At 39.5% G+C, this 17,515-nt stretch overlaps 1 long non-coding RNA gene across 1 annotated transcript; it reads right to left on the bottom strand.

The window, feature by feature from the left end:
• Positions 1–1,399: 1,399 nt before the first annotated feature.
• On the bottom strand, positions 1,400–9,528 carry LOC144586026 (uncharacterized). The gene is made up of 2 exons (XR_013540707.1): positions 9,414–9,528; positions 1,400–1,521 (listed from the first exon to the last, which is right to left on the bottom strand). It is a non-coding gene; the product is annotated as an uncharacterized LOC144586026 (long non-coding RNA).
• Between the last annotated feature and the right edge of the window lie 7,987 nt (positions 9,529–17,515).

Below are 17,515 nucleotides of genomic sequence, written 5' to 3'. Positions count from 1 at the left end.
GAGTCCAGGCTGACTGTTGACATGACTTGCAAATGCACAGAACTGAGTCCTGGCAGTACTTGCCACAGATGAGACCTTATCCTTCAAAGATGTAGGGAGCTAGCTGGGACTTAGAAGTCCTGCGCTGAAGCTGTGAATAGAACATGCCTGTTCACAAATAAACAAGAGATTTGGACTGCTGTAACAGTATCCCCCCTATTTATTTACCACTTGTTGCTATGACATCCTTTGCCCATGGAAAATGAAGGGAGGGTGGCTTTTTGTCTCAATTTATGGAGAGAGAGAAATTCCCAGCCTCCTGTCCACTCTTGGTTATGGTAATAAATCTAATAGGATGAGGTGCATGTTTAAATGCACTACAAAATCTGGGTTCTTGCCCAGAGGCTCCATGCAAACAACAACATCTTGATAGTAATGTTATGGAAATGATGATGGAAGAGGGAAATAAGATCACTCACTCACACGTATTCAGATCACCTGCATTAGTAATGCCCAAATACAGTGGTGCCTCGCTAGACAGTTACCCCGCATGACCGTTTTTTCGCTAGACATTGACTTTTTGAGATCGCTATAGCGATTCGCAAAACAGTGATTCCTATAGGGGAATTTCACTGGACAATGTTTGGTCCCTGCTTCACAAACCAATTTTCGCTAAACGATTTTGACAGCTCCTCTGTGCTCGCAAAACGGGTGTTTTTCGGACCTGAGCTTCGCAAGACAGCGATTTAAACAGCTGATTGGTGGCTTTCCTATGGCCGATCTTCGCTAGACAACGACGATTCTTCCCCATTGGAACGCATTAAACAGGTTTCAATGCATTCCAATGGGGAAATGCTTTTCGCTAGACAATGATTTTGCTAAACAGCGATTTCAGTGGAATGGATTATCATCATCTAGTGAGGCACCACTGTACAACTAGACAGAAAACAGTCAGAGAAGGGAAGAATGCTTCAAGATGAATGGAGGCCTAGGTGAATGGGAAGCCCTGCTCAACCAGAATATAACAGTGAATCTAAACTTCTGTGTGTGGAATGTATTCAGGGAATACAAAAGCTTTGTTTATATTCAGAGGATGTCAGAGAGGGGCAGTTTTGCAGGTTGTAGTGAACATTATTTTTGAAAGTTTTGGAAGAACAAAAACTAATGTTCTGAAGCTAACAGAAGGCACAGACTTGTTCTGAAGTAGAGGTCTTTCAACCGCAATGCTAGGCCGTTGCCTATGTGCTAGAAAGCTACAGCGTTTATTTTGAGGAAATTACTTCTCCTTTTCCAACAGTTGTTGTTTACAAGGAAAAGACATCTGAGTCATATGTCACCCCATACCAAATGTTATCTTTCTCAGCATTCTCCCAATGCAATTACTTTTTTATGCTAAACAGAAATCATTTTAGATTGCTAGGCTTCAAAGTTTATTACCACAGGAGTGTCAGTATATATATGAGTATATATATAAAGAATCTTGATGAAATGGTACTAGCACATCAAGATGGCTTCCTTCTTGTCTCTCATTAATTCACAATCCTGAAAGGTAAGCAGAAAAGGTGAAGCAACTTCTATATATTTGCATGATAGAATCATTATTGACAAATTATCCTAATTAAATAACACAATGCAGAATGACTGGAACTCAGAGCTGTATAAACATACAAAACAGTGAAATGTATTCATAATTGTCATGCACTGACCACTGTTTAAGTACTACTTCTATTGTGTAAGGTTCATGCTAGTAGATGGTGTGGTAAATCAACATATGTAAATCTATGTGAAACTATCTTATATTTGGCTGGCTATATAGCTCAGTGATTTAAGTATATGGCTACAGAACCATAAATTTGATTCCCCACTGTGTCTACAGGAGAAGACCCTGCCTCTGTAGCCTTGGGAAAGCTGGATAGTCCCTGAAGACAGAACTCGTGAACCACCTCTGAGTACTCTAAACTGAGATCACATAATTAGTAACCTTACATTGTTTACAAATCAAGCCTATCTTTCTTCTCATTTAGTTCAGCTCCATTGAATGTAGCTCCAGTTTTACTGCATCTTTTTGTGTATATGTTGGAGCATGTGGAAATCTGCATAAAATATTCTAGAACATTCTATTTCCATATGTTGCTCTTTGCTGCGGGGATGTACACAATGGCCAGTTTATTTGTCTTTACTTATATCTTAGTTCTCAACATGGCTTACAAGATAAAAAAATAGATGTACATTAATAGTGTTAAAACACTAACAAATTAAAATAATATTAAATTACTAATGAATTAAAAACAATTTATGAAAAATCTCTTTAGGAAAAAAAATACACAAATAAAAAAAAGTTTTATCTTGGAAACAGCCAATCAGTTTGTTTCGCAGAATGAGCCAAACTACATGGATTTCCTAGGGCTGTTTTGGTCTAGGCTTCTATGGAGTACAAGCAAGACCACTGATAGGGAGGAAAAGACATATTTCATCTCACTATAATTGTCATACTGAAGGGAGGAAGGGTGATGGAGATAAAGGCATTTCATACTCTTTCAGAATGTTGGTATTCATCCACTCTCTCTGTATTTAGTCAACTTTGCCAGTCATTTAGGGGCCAATAAAAATGTTGTGCTCATTTCCACTTTATAGGAGTCCTCTTGCTTTTCCTATATTGAAGAAGGTGGGTTGTAAGAGTGTGTATTTTTGGTGGGCATCATCAATGTAAGTTCATCCAGTCCTGTTCACTGCAGTTGTGTTTGTACTTTATAGGTTAATTTGGCCCTTTGGATTAGTCAATATATTCCTCCTTCTGAAATTAAAATTTGTTACAGAATTTCACATTCTAAAGATCATGAGCAAACAACAAGAAAATCTGCTCACTTTTGAAGAGATATTTGACTGAAGATAATTTTGTCCTTTTGTTTCTGTCCATGAAGTTTTCCATGTGCTGAATTACGGAGAAAGCCAGAGTGTTCCAGAAAAACTGCTTCATTGACTACACAAAAGCCTTTGACTGTGTTATGGCATTCAGCTCTGCTCTCACCTGTCCGTCATAGCTGGGCAGGGGAACCTCAGCCAATGAGAGGATGGAGGGTGGTGCAGAAGTGGGAGGAGATGGGTTATATAAGGTGTGTGTGATGTATGAGGGGGAGCATTTTGAGAGATCAGTTTGGAAGATGAGTGGAAGCAGAGACATCACCTTGCCGACAAAGTTCCACATAATCAAAGCTATTGTTTTTCCAGTAGTGATGTACTGTATGGAAGTGAGAGCTGGATCATAAAGAAGTCTGACCACCGAAAAATTAATGCTTTTGAATTGTGGTGCTGGAGGAGGCTCTTGAGAGTCCCCTGGATTACAAGGAGATAAAATCTACCCATTCTGAAGGAAATCAACCCCGAGTGCTCACAGGAAGGACAGATCCTGAAGCTGAGGCTCCAATACTTTGGCCATCTCATGAGAAGATAAGATTCCCTGGAAAAGACTCTGATGTTGGGAAAGTGTGAAGGCAAGAGGAGAAGGTGAAGACAAAGGATGAGATGGTGGGACAGTATCATCGAAGCTAGCAACATTAATTTGACCCAACTCTGGGAGCCAGCAAAAGATAGGAGGGCCTGGAGTGCTCTGGTCCATGGAGTCATGAAAAGTTGGACACGACTTGACTAAACAACAAGAACAATTTTGTCCTCTCTTTACCAGAATGATACATAACTGTATTGGGAACTGGGCATTCTTTCTCCTTTTGTTTATCAGTCTTGACACTGCCTCCAGCAATTTTATAAGCAAGTGTTTTTCTTCAATGTGATGAAAAGCTACTAGTTTCTAGTCTGCACTAAGCCCTTCCAATCTCTTACTTTGCTACTAGGACATTCCTATAGAATACATCTGGAAAAATATTCCAAGATTCATGCTTGATGACTGAGTTGAATACATATATAGTTTTCACCCACTTGCATAAATTGCATGTGCAAACATGGTAAACAGCATATGGTTGTGGTCCTATAACTGGAAATAAGTACTGCAGAACTTAAAAGGACTCATTTCTATTTGTTCACATGGGCCAGAATCCAATGGATTTTCCTAACTAGGATAGGTCCATTTTATTTCTTGTTTGTGTCAGAAGCAATCCAGCAATGATTCCTGTGTGGAGGGATAGGCCAACAGGGTGCTGTCATTGCCCATAGATGCCCAAATGTGTTCACAATCCTCATATTCTTAGGAAAGGCTTGTCCCCCAAGAGATCCACTGGTGAAAAACCTGTCACTTAATGTAAGCCAAATAGTAACTTCTGGTCCATATCTGCCCACAAACAAGCCATCCCTGCCATGATTCTTGGGGCCATGTGCCCATGCTGTGGACACTTTCTGTACCTGGGAGGAATTGACTAAAAGTCACATTTTATCTTATGCTGACTAGCAAAATTTCAGCCATTACATCAAAGAAATTTGCATGTGTTGACTGACCTTTTATTTCACATATCTATCCCAGTTGGAAATATATTTTCTGTAGCAGAACACATCAGCATTCCATAAGGAAATTCTAAGCATGGGGGCATACGAAATAAGAATTTATAATTTTCAAACTGGACTTCAGTAAAACTGTTTTACCCCTTTCCATACAGACACTGGTGATCTTTTCCATCTGCAAATCTAAAACAGATCAAATACATTGAAAAGACTAAACTTGCTTATCTTGAAAGAGAATGGTTAGTTCTACCTTTTTTATTTGGAAGGAATCCAGGCATCAGGGCTGTAATACTGACTTTGAAAACAGCCATTTCAAAGCAGAAAAAAACTCTGATTTTCTCAGTTTCCTATTACACTGGTTATCAACACAAATATTCTAAACATAATTGTTGTTGCAAGTTTGAGAATGGGGAAGTAAGATCCAAACTTGTCAGTCTGGACCAAATTAAATCACTCTCAGGAGAGCCTTTTAACTCATCCCTGGACAGACTTTAAAAAGTGTTTATATCTCTGGGGAAATCCATCTGTAAATCCTATATCCTTTCGTAAACCATCTGTTGGATTATGACAGGACATAGGCACCAAAGCTCTGCTAATATAAAGTAAAGCCATCTGTAGCCACAAAGAAAAAAAAAGCTCTGTAATGTCACAGCTTAAACAAGTGAACTTATGAAGTTTTGTTTGAAATTATTTTTAAAATATCATTTAAAATATTATACCACCAGACACAGAATTCCTTTGCTAACATCAATGCCTGTTTAGCCAGGAAGGAATAAAAAATTTCTCCTCCTGATAGTCTGCCACCTGGGTCCTGACCATCAGAATCAAAATCTGAAATTATCCCAGACTTGGAGCTGATTTTTCCTTTGAAGACTTATATCAGGAGCCTGTTGTAGGAAATCCTAGGAAAATGTTTACTGAACCCACTCAGTGGTAGGGCAAACATAACCACTCTGTGCTTTTGTAATGCAGGTATATTATGAATATACCTTACAAAAATTATGCTAATTCCCTGGAGGTACATGGTTAAATGTTCCTCTCTGGAGGACTGTCACTCCCTTATTTTTTTTTTAAAGCAAGCCTGGTTTTGTGTTGACTTTTTAAATAAAATCAAATAAAAACTATCTTTTTACTGTTTTTGTGACCTTTCATTGCCTTCTAAATATCTCCCTTCTTGGTCCACAAACTTACAACAATGTATCCACTTTGGAGTCTTCTTGCTGGTTATCCTGCTCAGTTTATAGAAAAATCTTTTTTTTTTTTGCCTTTTTGAAAGATCTTTTTGGAGGATCAGTATTTCAGCCCCAGCAGTCCCCTTTCAAAAAAAAAAAAAAAAAAAAAAAAAAAGCAGATAGGGCCAATCATTCTCATTCAAGATAAGAAGGATTGGTCTTTTCAACTTATTTGATCTGTTTTAAACCTGGGGACGTTTAAGGTCACTTGTTTGTGCAATGGGGAAACCGATTTACTTCTAGAAAACCAGGACTCAAAACCCTTTGAGCAAACGTCCCCAAATTTGGTGTAGAACAAGAGCAGTCTATCTGCAATACCTGTGCCAAATCTGGTGATGATCTGAAACAAATTTTCAGAATTATAATCTTTTTGTTTGGGTTGCCCCCATTTTTTAATTGCCTTGTAAAATGTTGATTTGCTCTGCTGCACTATAACATTACTACACTCTCATGCACTGATAATTCTTCAACAAACAGATTTCAAAAGGCATTTATCTTGCTGTTTATTTGGCTAAAAGAAAAGTTTGTGAATAGTTACACAAAATACATTTTAGGATTTTTCTAAAATCTTATTTTTTTCTTTAAAGTAAGGTATAAGAAGTTACCTCCAAGAATATAAGTGGGAGGCTTGGGCTTGCCATCAGTGAATTATAAATATGGTGGGTACATAACCCAGGCATGCAAGCAACAACTGTGTAACACTTTGCGGTGCAATCTCTCAGCAGGATTCCTGATAATGGACAACCACAAAACAGAGCTTTTGTGGTTATTTAGTCCAATCAGCCTACCTAAAACTATATCACTGGCCAAAATGCATTCTATTAGCAAAGTCTTTACTCTAATTACCTAGCAACATTGTGGGTAGCATGTTGTGCAAATTAAAATTCTTCATGAGCAATTTATGCTAGGAAAAAAACCCTTCACATTATAATATGGCAAGCCGTCAATATGCCATTTCATCTGAATATTATTTCCCCTGTCATTTAAACAAGAAATTTCAGTATGTCAAGAAAACCAACAACTGTGCAATTTTCTTTACAAGTCTTATTAAAGCTAATGTATGTTGGATGTCTATATTTAGGAAGTACCAGACAAACACAATGCTTTTGTAATAGGGCCTCAAAGGGTGGGTGGGGGTTTTTCATCAGTTAAAATAAAATTGCAGAGAGACCCAGAAATAAACAGGCAATAGAACTGGACATGGTAGAATTATATGCCATATTTATTTAATTGTGAATTTCCTAGGAACAAACTGAAGTGTGTGTGAGAGGGTGTTGAAATGCTAAGCCTGTCCCTTTCTGGCCTTAGCCTGAGACACTGTGAGCAAGAACAGGATGTATAAGTACAGAATCAGCACCACACCTAACTCTGCTACAAGACCATGTCACTTGGGATAGCAGAGTGATTTACCTTCACCATTCCCTCCCTAAGCTTCACAGATTCAGGTGTGCCCATGACTCCCATACATTGCCCACAGATCCCATAGCTTCAGGCTGCAGATCCTTGGTCCTGACAATGACCCAGTTTTTCCCTTCCGGTGACTGCCAAAATGTTTCACACTTTTCTAACCTGATATTCCCATGAATGTGTCCAAATGAACCTATTTAACATGGCAATTCTGCTAATAAATAACCAGCCACACCATCCATCAACCATTGGTGAGTAGGTCAAAATACCCACTTGCCAGGCAGCCTATTTCACTCAGTGCATTAACAATTCCTGTAAAGCCATCAAAAGAGTGACTAGTGGATCACACAGCCTGGGGTCACTGAAAGGGGATTGGCTGCATGGAAAAGGGGCTGACTGGTGCTTTGGCCTAAATTATATGACTTAAGCCCCTATTCTCACTCTGCAACATTGTGTCTATGATCCTTCCTGCTCTGGCCACATATGTGATCCCATGCCAGAGCTACAGTACACCTGACAAAGAACAGCATTGCTGTACCTATGTCCTTGCTCCATAAGTCATAAAAGGAAGTCCCAGTAAAATCAATCTAGGAATTCATTTTTAGATTGAAAAAAAATATGGTTCCATAGAGATCGGAAGCTAGGTAACTCAAGGTGTTCTGTCTTTGTTTCCTAGTAAGGCAGCTGGGGGACCTGGGAGGAGCCTTTCCAAAGAATATGGGGACTATGAACACATTTGGGCATCCCCTGGCAATGGCCTGTCATCTGATTTTTTTCATTCTGGAAGCACCACTGGATTATTTCCACCACAAACAAAGAAAAAGGTAGACACATACTTATAAAACGATAGCTTGTGTATTGGATTGGAGGCCCCCACCCCAATATTTGAGAGGAAAACAACTCTCATCCAATTGACAAGCCTCCTATTCAAAGTTCCTCTTGTTCTTTTCTTCACTCAATAGGTATAACTTGTATAACCATATGCCTAATTTTGATTTGGATTCCTGCACTGAGCACAGAGTTGGACTCAATGGCCTTATACGACCCTTCCAACTCCATTATTCAATGATTCTAAGGTTTTGTGTGATTGTGACTCATCCTCATTTGGCAAGAAACATAGCAGAAAAAAGGGGGATTGAAATGGAAAAACACCGTGACTTGTTCTGTTGGATGAACTAGTCAAAACAGCAGAATCAAAAGCTGTGTTTGTAGTACTGTGATCAATCAACCTGTTTGTGCTTCCTTTGTGTGTCTGTGGACTACAAAAAGGGCACATTAATTTTGTGCAGAGAAATTTCCATCTGTGTGAAAATTATATTTTGAAAAAAAAAACATGTTGGGGGTTGTTTCTCCAGGAAGCTACAAAATCCTCAAAATGGTATCTCTCCATGCTAAAACAGCCATTCTTGTCTGGAATATCAACAATGGTAAGCATTCTTCACATTCCTACTATTTTAATCTTCATAATAAGAATGTTAGTTCTTCCCACACAACATTGAAAATCTAGATAATCATACTATTTCTATGTACAATTGAATACCCAGCTTGCTGGGGGAGGGGGCAATGTGGAGCTTGAATAATTAAATTGTAAACCACTCTGAGAGTGCTTTAAGAGCTATGGGGTATAAGCAGCATGATTTTTTTTCTTCATTTTTTCTTTTACAAGTTGTGAAAAACTACATATAATCGGAAAATCTTGGATGATTGAAGCTGGCTTGTTATTTTTGATACAGCACACAACTCAAATTGGACTTCAGGTAGCTTTTAACAGATCAGAACATTCCCAGAAGAACCTGTGCAATCTTGACTCACTTTGGAACATGAAATACATTGCAGCTAAAATACTGGATTTTACCTGAAAAAACATTCAGAGCTGAAAACAAAACATAGCATGCATTAATAAATAAGCAATAACTTGCTGAGAAATTGTCAAAGATCTTTACTGAGAATTCAGATTTGCTTGTGCTTCACTGGGATAATCACAGTAGAATCCAGTGTCATAATGGATGTTCTCTTTTTCTCCCACCTTGTAGGTAATTGGAAATTGGCCTCCCAAGGTGTTCGAACTGTTAATTTTTGCAACAGTAGGACAACAAACTTTAATGCCCGGATGTCCAGAACATTTTCTGCCCATGATTCATGCATTTTAGCCCCTCAAAAAAATGGAAGTGAGATGTTTTCAGAAATAGACTTTTTTCAGCATGTTACGGTGCAGGTGCCTTTCCCTCAAAAAATATAGTGCTCCACACTTAACTACGTCTTGCTGCGACACCATTGAGTTTATCTCTACTTGCTACTGCCTGGCCACACTTAATGACACATTGCAAACAATTCCATAACACTTACCTCTAAAAGCCTGCGACATTCTCAGAAAGGCCAGGTCTTTGAAAGGCAGTTGTGTTGCCATGGAAATTTGTAGCTTGGAATGGAGGGGGGGGAGAGAGAAAAAAGAAAAAGGCAGGCTGCATCTCAACACTGAATGCCTTGAAGTCTAGCAATACTACATTACTGTACCTTCAATTGCATTTTACTTTATGTTTTGTTTTATTTAATTTGGCACTGATTGAGCTGCAATCCACAAGCTGTGAAGAACTTAAAACACCTTATAGTACATATAGTGAACTTGTTGCAGGCTGTCAAACAAGAGCGGCTGTGGAAGACAGGATGGCCTGGCTATTGAATCCAATAAGACTGCATGGTTTGTTTTGTTTTGTTTTGTTTTGTTTTGTTTGTTTGTTTATACAGTATAAGCTTTCTGGGTGACTTGTTATCCTGCTTCTCACTCTTTGCTGGCTTGCACACTTTTTTTACATACTTTTTGCAAATACATCTTTATGTTTTTTGCTGCATCCCAAACAGTATTTTTCAAAGATCCCCAGCAGCAGTGCTCATCGCCGTTTAGTCGTGCCCGACTCTTCGTGACCCCATGGACCAGAGAACGCCAGGCCCTCCTCTCTTCCACTGCCTCCCGGAGTTGGGTCAAATTCATGCTGGTTGCTTCGCAGACACTGTCCAGCCATCTCATCCTCGGTCGTCCCCTTCTCCTCTTGCCATCACACTTTCCCAACATTAAGGTCTTTTCCAGGGAGTCCTCTCTTCTCATGAGATGGCCAAAGTACTGGAGCCTCAGCTTCAGGATCTGTCCTTCCAGTGAGCACTCAGTGTTGATTTCGTTTAGAACTGATAGGTCTGTTCTCCTTGCAGTCCAGGGGACTCTCAAGAGCCTCCTCCAGCACCACAATTCAAAGGCATCAATTCTTTGGCGGTCTGCTTTCTTTATGGTCCAGCTCTCACTTCCATACATCACGACAGGAAAAACCATAGCTTTGACTATTCGGACTTTTGTTGGCAAGGTGATATCTCTGCTTTTTAAGATACTGTCAAGGTTTGTCATCGCTTTCCTCCCAAGAAGCAGGCATCTTTTAATTTCGTGGCTGCTGTCACCATCTGCAGTGATCATGGAGGCCAAGAAAGTAAAATCTGTCACTGCCTCCATATCTTCCCCTTCTGTTTCCCAGGAGGTGATGAGACCAGTGGCCATGATCTTAGGTTTTTTTGATGTTGAGTTTCAGGCTGTTTTTTGCACTCTTCTCTTTCATCCTCATTACAAGGTTCTTTAATTCCTCCTCCCTTTCTGCCATCAGAGTGGTATCATCTGTGTATCGGAGGTTGTTGATATTTCTTCCAGCAATCTTAATTCCGGTTTGGGATTCCTCCAGTCCAGCCTTCCGCATGATGTATTCTGCATATAAGTTATATAAGCTGGGGGACAATATACAGCCTTGTCGTACTCCTTTCCCAATTTTGAACCAATCTGTTGTTCCATATCCCGTTCTAACTCTTGCTTCCTGTCCCACATATAGGTTTCTCAGGATATAGATAAGGTGGTCAGGCACTCCCATTTCTTTAAGGACTTGCCATAGTTTGTTGTGGTCCACACAGTTAAAGGCTTTTGCATAGTCAATAAAGCAGAAGTAGATATTTTTCTGGAACTCTCTGGCTTTCTCCATAATCCATCGCACGTTAGCAATTTGGTCTCTAGTTCCTCTGCCCCTTCGAAATCCAGCTTGTACTTCTGGGGGTTCTCAGTCCACATACTGCTGAAGCCTAACTTGTAGGATTTTGAGCATAACCTTGCTAGCGTGTGAAATGAGTGCAATTGTGCGGTAGTTGGAGCATTCTTTGGCACTGCCTTTCTCTGGGATTGGGATGTAGACTGATCTTTTCCAATCCTCTGGCCACTGTTGGGTTTTCCAAACTTGCCGGCATATTGAATGTAGCACCTTAACAGTGTCATCTCTTAAGATTTTAAATAGATCAATTGGAATGTCATCACCTCCACTGGCCTTGTTGTTAGCCAGGCTTTCTAAGGCCCACTTGACTTCCCAAAGAAGGTCAGTGCCAAAGAACGCTCCAACTACCGTACAATTGCACTCATTTCCCACGCTAGCAAGATTATGTTTGAAATCCACCAAGGTAGGCTTCAGCAGTATGTGGACTGAGAACTAGGGACGAAATTGCTAACATATGCTGGCTTACAGAGAAAGCCAGAGAGTTCCAGAGAAACAGGACAGGAAATAACAGTTAGAACTGGATATGGAACAACTGATTGTTTCAGATTGGGAAAGGAGTACGACAGGGTTGTATATTGTCTCCCTGCTTATTTAAATTATATGCAAAATACATCATGTGAAAGGCAGGACTGGAGGAATCTCAAACTGGAATTAACATAGCTGAAAGAAATATCAACAACCTGAGATACGGAGATGATATGACTCTGATGGCAGAAAGTGAGGATGAATTAAAGAACCTCTTAATGAGGGTGAAAGAGGAGAGTCCAAAAAAACAGCCTGAAACTCAACATCAAAAAAACTAAGATCACGGCCACTGGTCTCATCACCTCCTGGGAAACAGAAGGGGAAGATATGGACGCAGTGACAGATTTTACTTTCTTGGCCTCCATGATCACTGCAGATGGTGACAGCAGCCATGAAATTAAAAGACACCTGCTTCTTGGGAGGAAAGCAATGACAAAGCTAGACAGCATCTTAAAAAGCAGAGACATCACCTTGCCAACAAAAGTCCGAATAGTTAAAGCTATGGTTTTTCCAGTAGTATTGTATGGAAGTGAGAGGTGGACCATAAAGAAGACTTGCCACCAAAGAATTGATGCTTTTGAATTGTGGTACTGGAGGGGAATCTTGAGAGTCCCCTGGACTGCAAAGACAACAAACCTATCAATTCTGAAGGAAATCAACCATGAGGGCTCACTGGAAGGACAGGTCCTGAAGCTGATGCTTGAATACTTTGGCCATCTCATGAGAAGAGAAGACTCCCTGGAAAAGCCCCTGATGTTGGGAAATTGTGAGGGCAAGAGAAGAAGGGGACAGCAGAGGACGAGATGGTTGGACAGTGTCACTGAAGCTACCAACATTAATTTGACCCAACTCTGGGAGGCAGTGGAATACAGAGGGGCCTGGCGTGCTCTGGTCCATGGGGTCACGAAGAGTCAGATACGATTTAATGACTAAACAACAATAAAGAAGAGTGGTCACAAGATTTCCAATCTAACATTTCTGTTCTTAAATCAATTTGAAGGTTGTAAGCACTTGCAAAAGATTAGGAAGAAATGCTATATGTTGAAGCTTACCATAATTGAACAGTTGTAGGATGATTATCCCAGATCTCCATTTTCTCTTTTTCCATTTGACACCCAGAATTCTGAAATTTGTAGTGTCCATGTATTGTCTTTACATGATGCTTGTATATATGTGCATGAACAAGCACACATGCAGTCACACACACATGCATACACGTGTTCATGTCATTTTGGTTATTTCTAAAAAGTTTTGGATTTTGCTTTTGTATATTTAAAATTTTACCCAAACAAACCAATATCTCCCTCCTTTTTCATAGTGACATCATTTGAACTCAGCCACATCCTTTTGGCCTGTCCTGTTGATACTTAACTACTTGATTGTGCTGTCATTTGTGGCAAACAGAGGCTAGAACAAAATACAGTATGGCACTGTATTCCCAAAACCTAAGCTGGATGTTCTAGGTAGCCAGGAACTGGAAACTTTGAGTGCCGCCTTCTCAGGTGGAGGGGGTGAAGCTAGAAGAATGTGGAAATAATAAAGTAGGGCTGCATAAAATTCTTCCAGTGACCTCCTACAGATTCTGAGCAGAAACAAATGATGGTTAGAAATTATTGGGTCCATATTATTGTATCACTTACTGTCCGAGAAAGTGAGCAAACTGGCATCATAACTTCTTTTGTATCCTTGTTGAAAATGAAATTGTAACTTGGTAACAGCATCCTGGAACCATGTGCTTGGAAAACAGGAATGGGTTCCCCTCCCAAGGCCTTTAACAGCACTATTTCCCAAGCACGTGGCACCTCCCAGAATATTTTTTGCTTGCCATACTATGGAAGGTTTTCAGCCCCACCCTGTTTTTAAGCTTTTATTTTTTTGACCACTTTGGTCATCCAACATCCACAGATTTAAAACATAGGTATAAATATAAAAATTTACACTTGCTTGGAGCCAACTGAACATCCATAGAACTAGCAAGTTTAAAAAGTACAGATACAAATAATACTTTCTACAAAGTGCTGAATTAAAAACATAATACAAGTTAAAATGTACACATATTTCAATTCTAAAAACCAAGTCATTTCAGGTGGGTCCTCAGATGGGGTATGAGGTATTCCCACAGCATAAAAAATGTTTATATCCGCTGACCATTAAAACCACAAACATATACATATACATTAAAATGCACAACAAAATGACATAACAGCGGTAAGATTGTACATCTGATAACCATATAGGCTCTAATCAGCTCCATATTCTATACCATATCTCCAGTACTGTACTTCCTATTCTATCATTATCATTCAACCAGCTATCCCTTAATTGTATCGCTAGCCGTCCAAACTTGGCCACTCTATTTGTTACCTCCTTATTCCTATCTTCCAAAAGCTTCTAAAGGATTTCCTTTCTATCTCTGCCATCCAAAGAAGGTATACAAGGTTTTATGAGCCATTCCCAAATCTGCTCATAAATTTTACACTTTAGGATAACATGACTTAGTGTCTCTATAGTTCCCTCACCACATACACATAACCGACTCTTGTAGGGGGTATTATTGTACCTTCCCAGCAACACCACAGATGGCAACAAGTCCATGCGTAATAACATGAAAGCCCTTCTATTTTCAGGATAGTCTAAATCATTTAAGTATGGCATAGGTAGCAATCTATTCAGGGAGTTTATTTTAATAAATCCTTTGGCCTTGTTTATATCATGTTGTCTTTCTATATCTAGGATCCCTTGCTTAATCAATTTTTTTGCTTGGATCATATTCATTGACAGTAGATATTGTTGCGAAAGTCCATAATACCCCAGCTTACGTTCCAGCATTTTCCGCCATGTTGGGACAAAGCAATCTTGCAATGTCAAATGAACTAGCCCTGAGGTATTATGATTCAATTTTAGCCAATATGTTACAGCAGCTATCCATAGCCAGGCCTCAACAGTTACTAGCCCAGCTTCCAACCTTATGGCTGTGTTTGATGCACATGTAGGAAGCTGTAATATAGTTCTTAGAAATTTTGATTGCTGTCTTTCCAAAACAGTCAAGTTAGCTGGTATACTAAATGGGGCTCCATCGGTCATCTGTGCTAATGATTTCATCGTATGAAGTCGAATAGCAGCTGTGACATTTCTTCCCCCACGCGTCCAGAAAATTTTTTGTATACCTCCCATGCTTTTTGGGGCATTTGTTATTGCATGTTTTATATGCGCATTTCTCTTACCATTCTGTTTTTAAGCTGTACAGCAAGTGGAAGGAACACATACCTATGGAGATGAGGAAGATGACCTTTCAACTCTAATATTCTTCTAGAGTGGCCATATATCTACTTTTAGAGATAGCAGTCCTCCATTTGCAAGGCTGCCAGAGCACAATCTTCCCTTTGAAGGTCTGTCAAGTCAAACTCCAATTTAAATATAAACAACCATAAGAGGTTATGGTTGATATTTCCTTATCAGAGTGAGCATCTCCACTCAGCAGTCGCACAATTCACCTGAGCAGAGTCTTCTTCATTTGCATGAGACACACTGTAACTTTCTTTACTTCATTAAAATTATTGCTGATATTGCATCTGTATATTAAAATGTGCATATGGAATTTTATGTAAAATCTTCCTCCTCTTTTGTCTTCCTTTTTGGTGACTTGTAATTGGCCATCCTGCACTCCTTCCTTATAGAGTACTTATTGTCAGCTCTCTGGTGCTCAGGCATGTTATTTCCCTCTCTTCTTCTAACTTCCCTTTTCTTTTTCTTTTTCTTTTTTTCTTGTGGGGGGGGGAGAAGGGTTAGTTTCAAATGACACACAAGCACACTGTGTCTCAGATAGGATCCAACTCACCCCCAAGCCCTCTTATATGTAGGGGAGAAGGCCCTGGTGTTATACAAGACCTTTTTTCAACTTCTAGTGTTTGCACATTGACTACAGATAATGAGAAATGTCTGATGTTCAGGCTGGATTCTGAAAAGGAAGAGGCACTCGAGATCATATTGCAAATATCTGATGACTACTGGAGCACACCAAACAATTTCAGAAGAGCGGTCTCTGCATTATAGACTAAAGCAAAGACTTTAATATGGTAAACTGGGGTTGTTCTGAACGAAATGGGTGTGCCTCCGTGTGGAGGTACTTGATTGTCCTAATGTGTAACTTGTATTGTGAACAAGAATCTACCAATAGGACAGAATATGGGGAGATAGAATGGTCTCCTATAAGCAGAGACATCACACAAAGGTACATTTTAACCCATTATTTGTTAAGTCCTTATGCAGAACATATCATACGGAAAGCCAAACTAGATTTAGATTAAGGAGGAGTGATAAATTGATGGAAGAACATCTGCATATCATAAAATTACTGACAGAAAGCAGTAGTTACTTAAAATGACTTTAAATGAAAGTGAAACAAAAAAGTGTCAAAGCAGTACTGCAGTTGAACATTAAGATGATGAAAACCATGAGTTCAGAAGAACTTCACAGCTATAATATTGACAATGAAGAAACTGAAATAGTTAAAGATACCTTGGTTCAATCATCAAAACCAAATGGAGACCGCAGCAAGGAAATCAGAAGACTGGGACTCAGAAGGGCAACAATGAAAGAATTAGTAGAGATGAAAAGATGTGTCACTGGAGACCAAGACCATCCACAATCTTGTATTTAAAATCACCATTTGAAAGCAGGACAATTAAGAAAGCTGATTAGAAGAAAACTGATTCATTAGAAATATGGTGCTGGAGAAGAGCTTTGTGGATAACTTGGACTGACAAAAAGACCAACAAGTGGATCCTAGAGCAAATCAAGTCTGAACTATTTCTGGAAACAAAAAATGTTGAAACTCGGGGCATGTCATGAGAAGACAAAACAGAAAAGACAATAATTGCAGAAATGATGGAAGACAGCAGGAAAAGAGGAAAACCAAATATGAGATGGCTTGACTTCCTAAAGAAGTCACAGGCTTGGGTTTACAAGAGCTGTGCAATGTTGTTGAAAGCAGGACATTTTGGAGATTGATAGGATTACCATAGGTAAGAGGCACCTTGATGGAACACAAACAACAATAGAGCAGACACATCTAGGAGGACAGTATGGCCTGGACCAACAAAACAACATCCTCCTTCTTTACTCTGTTGGCAACTGCCCACAGCTTTCACTGGAACCACCTACTGTCTATCTATCACAGCCAGTAATGCCAGAGTTCCTAAAACCATACCTGTCCCAGGATCCTTTGGCAAACTTTACATTTTCAGGTTTCCACTCCTTCTGAACATGGAGAGCTTCTAGCACAACTAGCATCTTTTGGTTGCATGCAGCCCTCTTCACATGCTTCATCTGCATTTTTAGATCTTTTTCATATTGCTCACACATGCTTTAGTTACTATATATTGGACTCTGGAGATCAAGGTATAAATTCCTGTTTAGCCATGGAACTCATTGCAGATTTTTGAGTCAGCTTGCTGTATCTCACAGACCTGTTGTGAAGATAAAGAAAGCAGAAAGAAGGGCCAGGTACACTGCCTGAAGCTCACCTGGAGGCAAAGCATGATGTAAGTGTCACCAGTTAACAAACCTCTGTCTGTCTGTCTCTCACCCTCATTTTCTAGGCTCCATTCCAACTGACATTATTCAAGCACAGATTCCTGTCAAGCCATTTTTTTACATGCCATCTTCTTCCAGTCCACAAATGTATGTGTTTCTGTCAATCTATGACATTCGCCTGGTGTATAAAAGCAGCAATAAGCACAAGAGTTTGCTACTAAAGAGAATTGTGTTGTAACAAATCTCACTTCTGAATTATTGATTTTCATTGCCCATTTGTGATTTTCACCTGAAAAAAAATCTAAATGATAGCCT

Source organism: Pogona vitticeps, chromosome 1 (assembly GCF_051106095.1).
Source record: "Pogona vitticeps strain Pit_001003342236 chromosome 1, PviZW2.1, whole genome shotgun sequence".
In the NCBI taxonomy this organism is placed as follows: Eukaryota; Metazoa; Chordata; class Lepidosauria; order Squamata; family Agamidae; genus Pogona; species Pogona vitticeps.
Note: the sequence above shows the minus strand (reverse complement) of the source record. Positions and strands in the feature narration are given on the sequence as shown.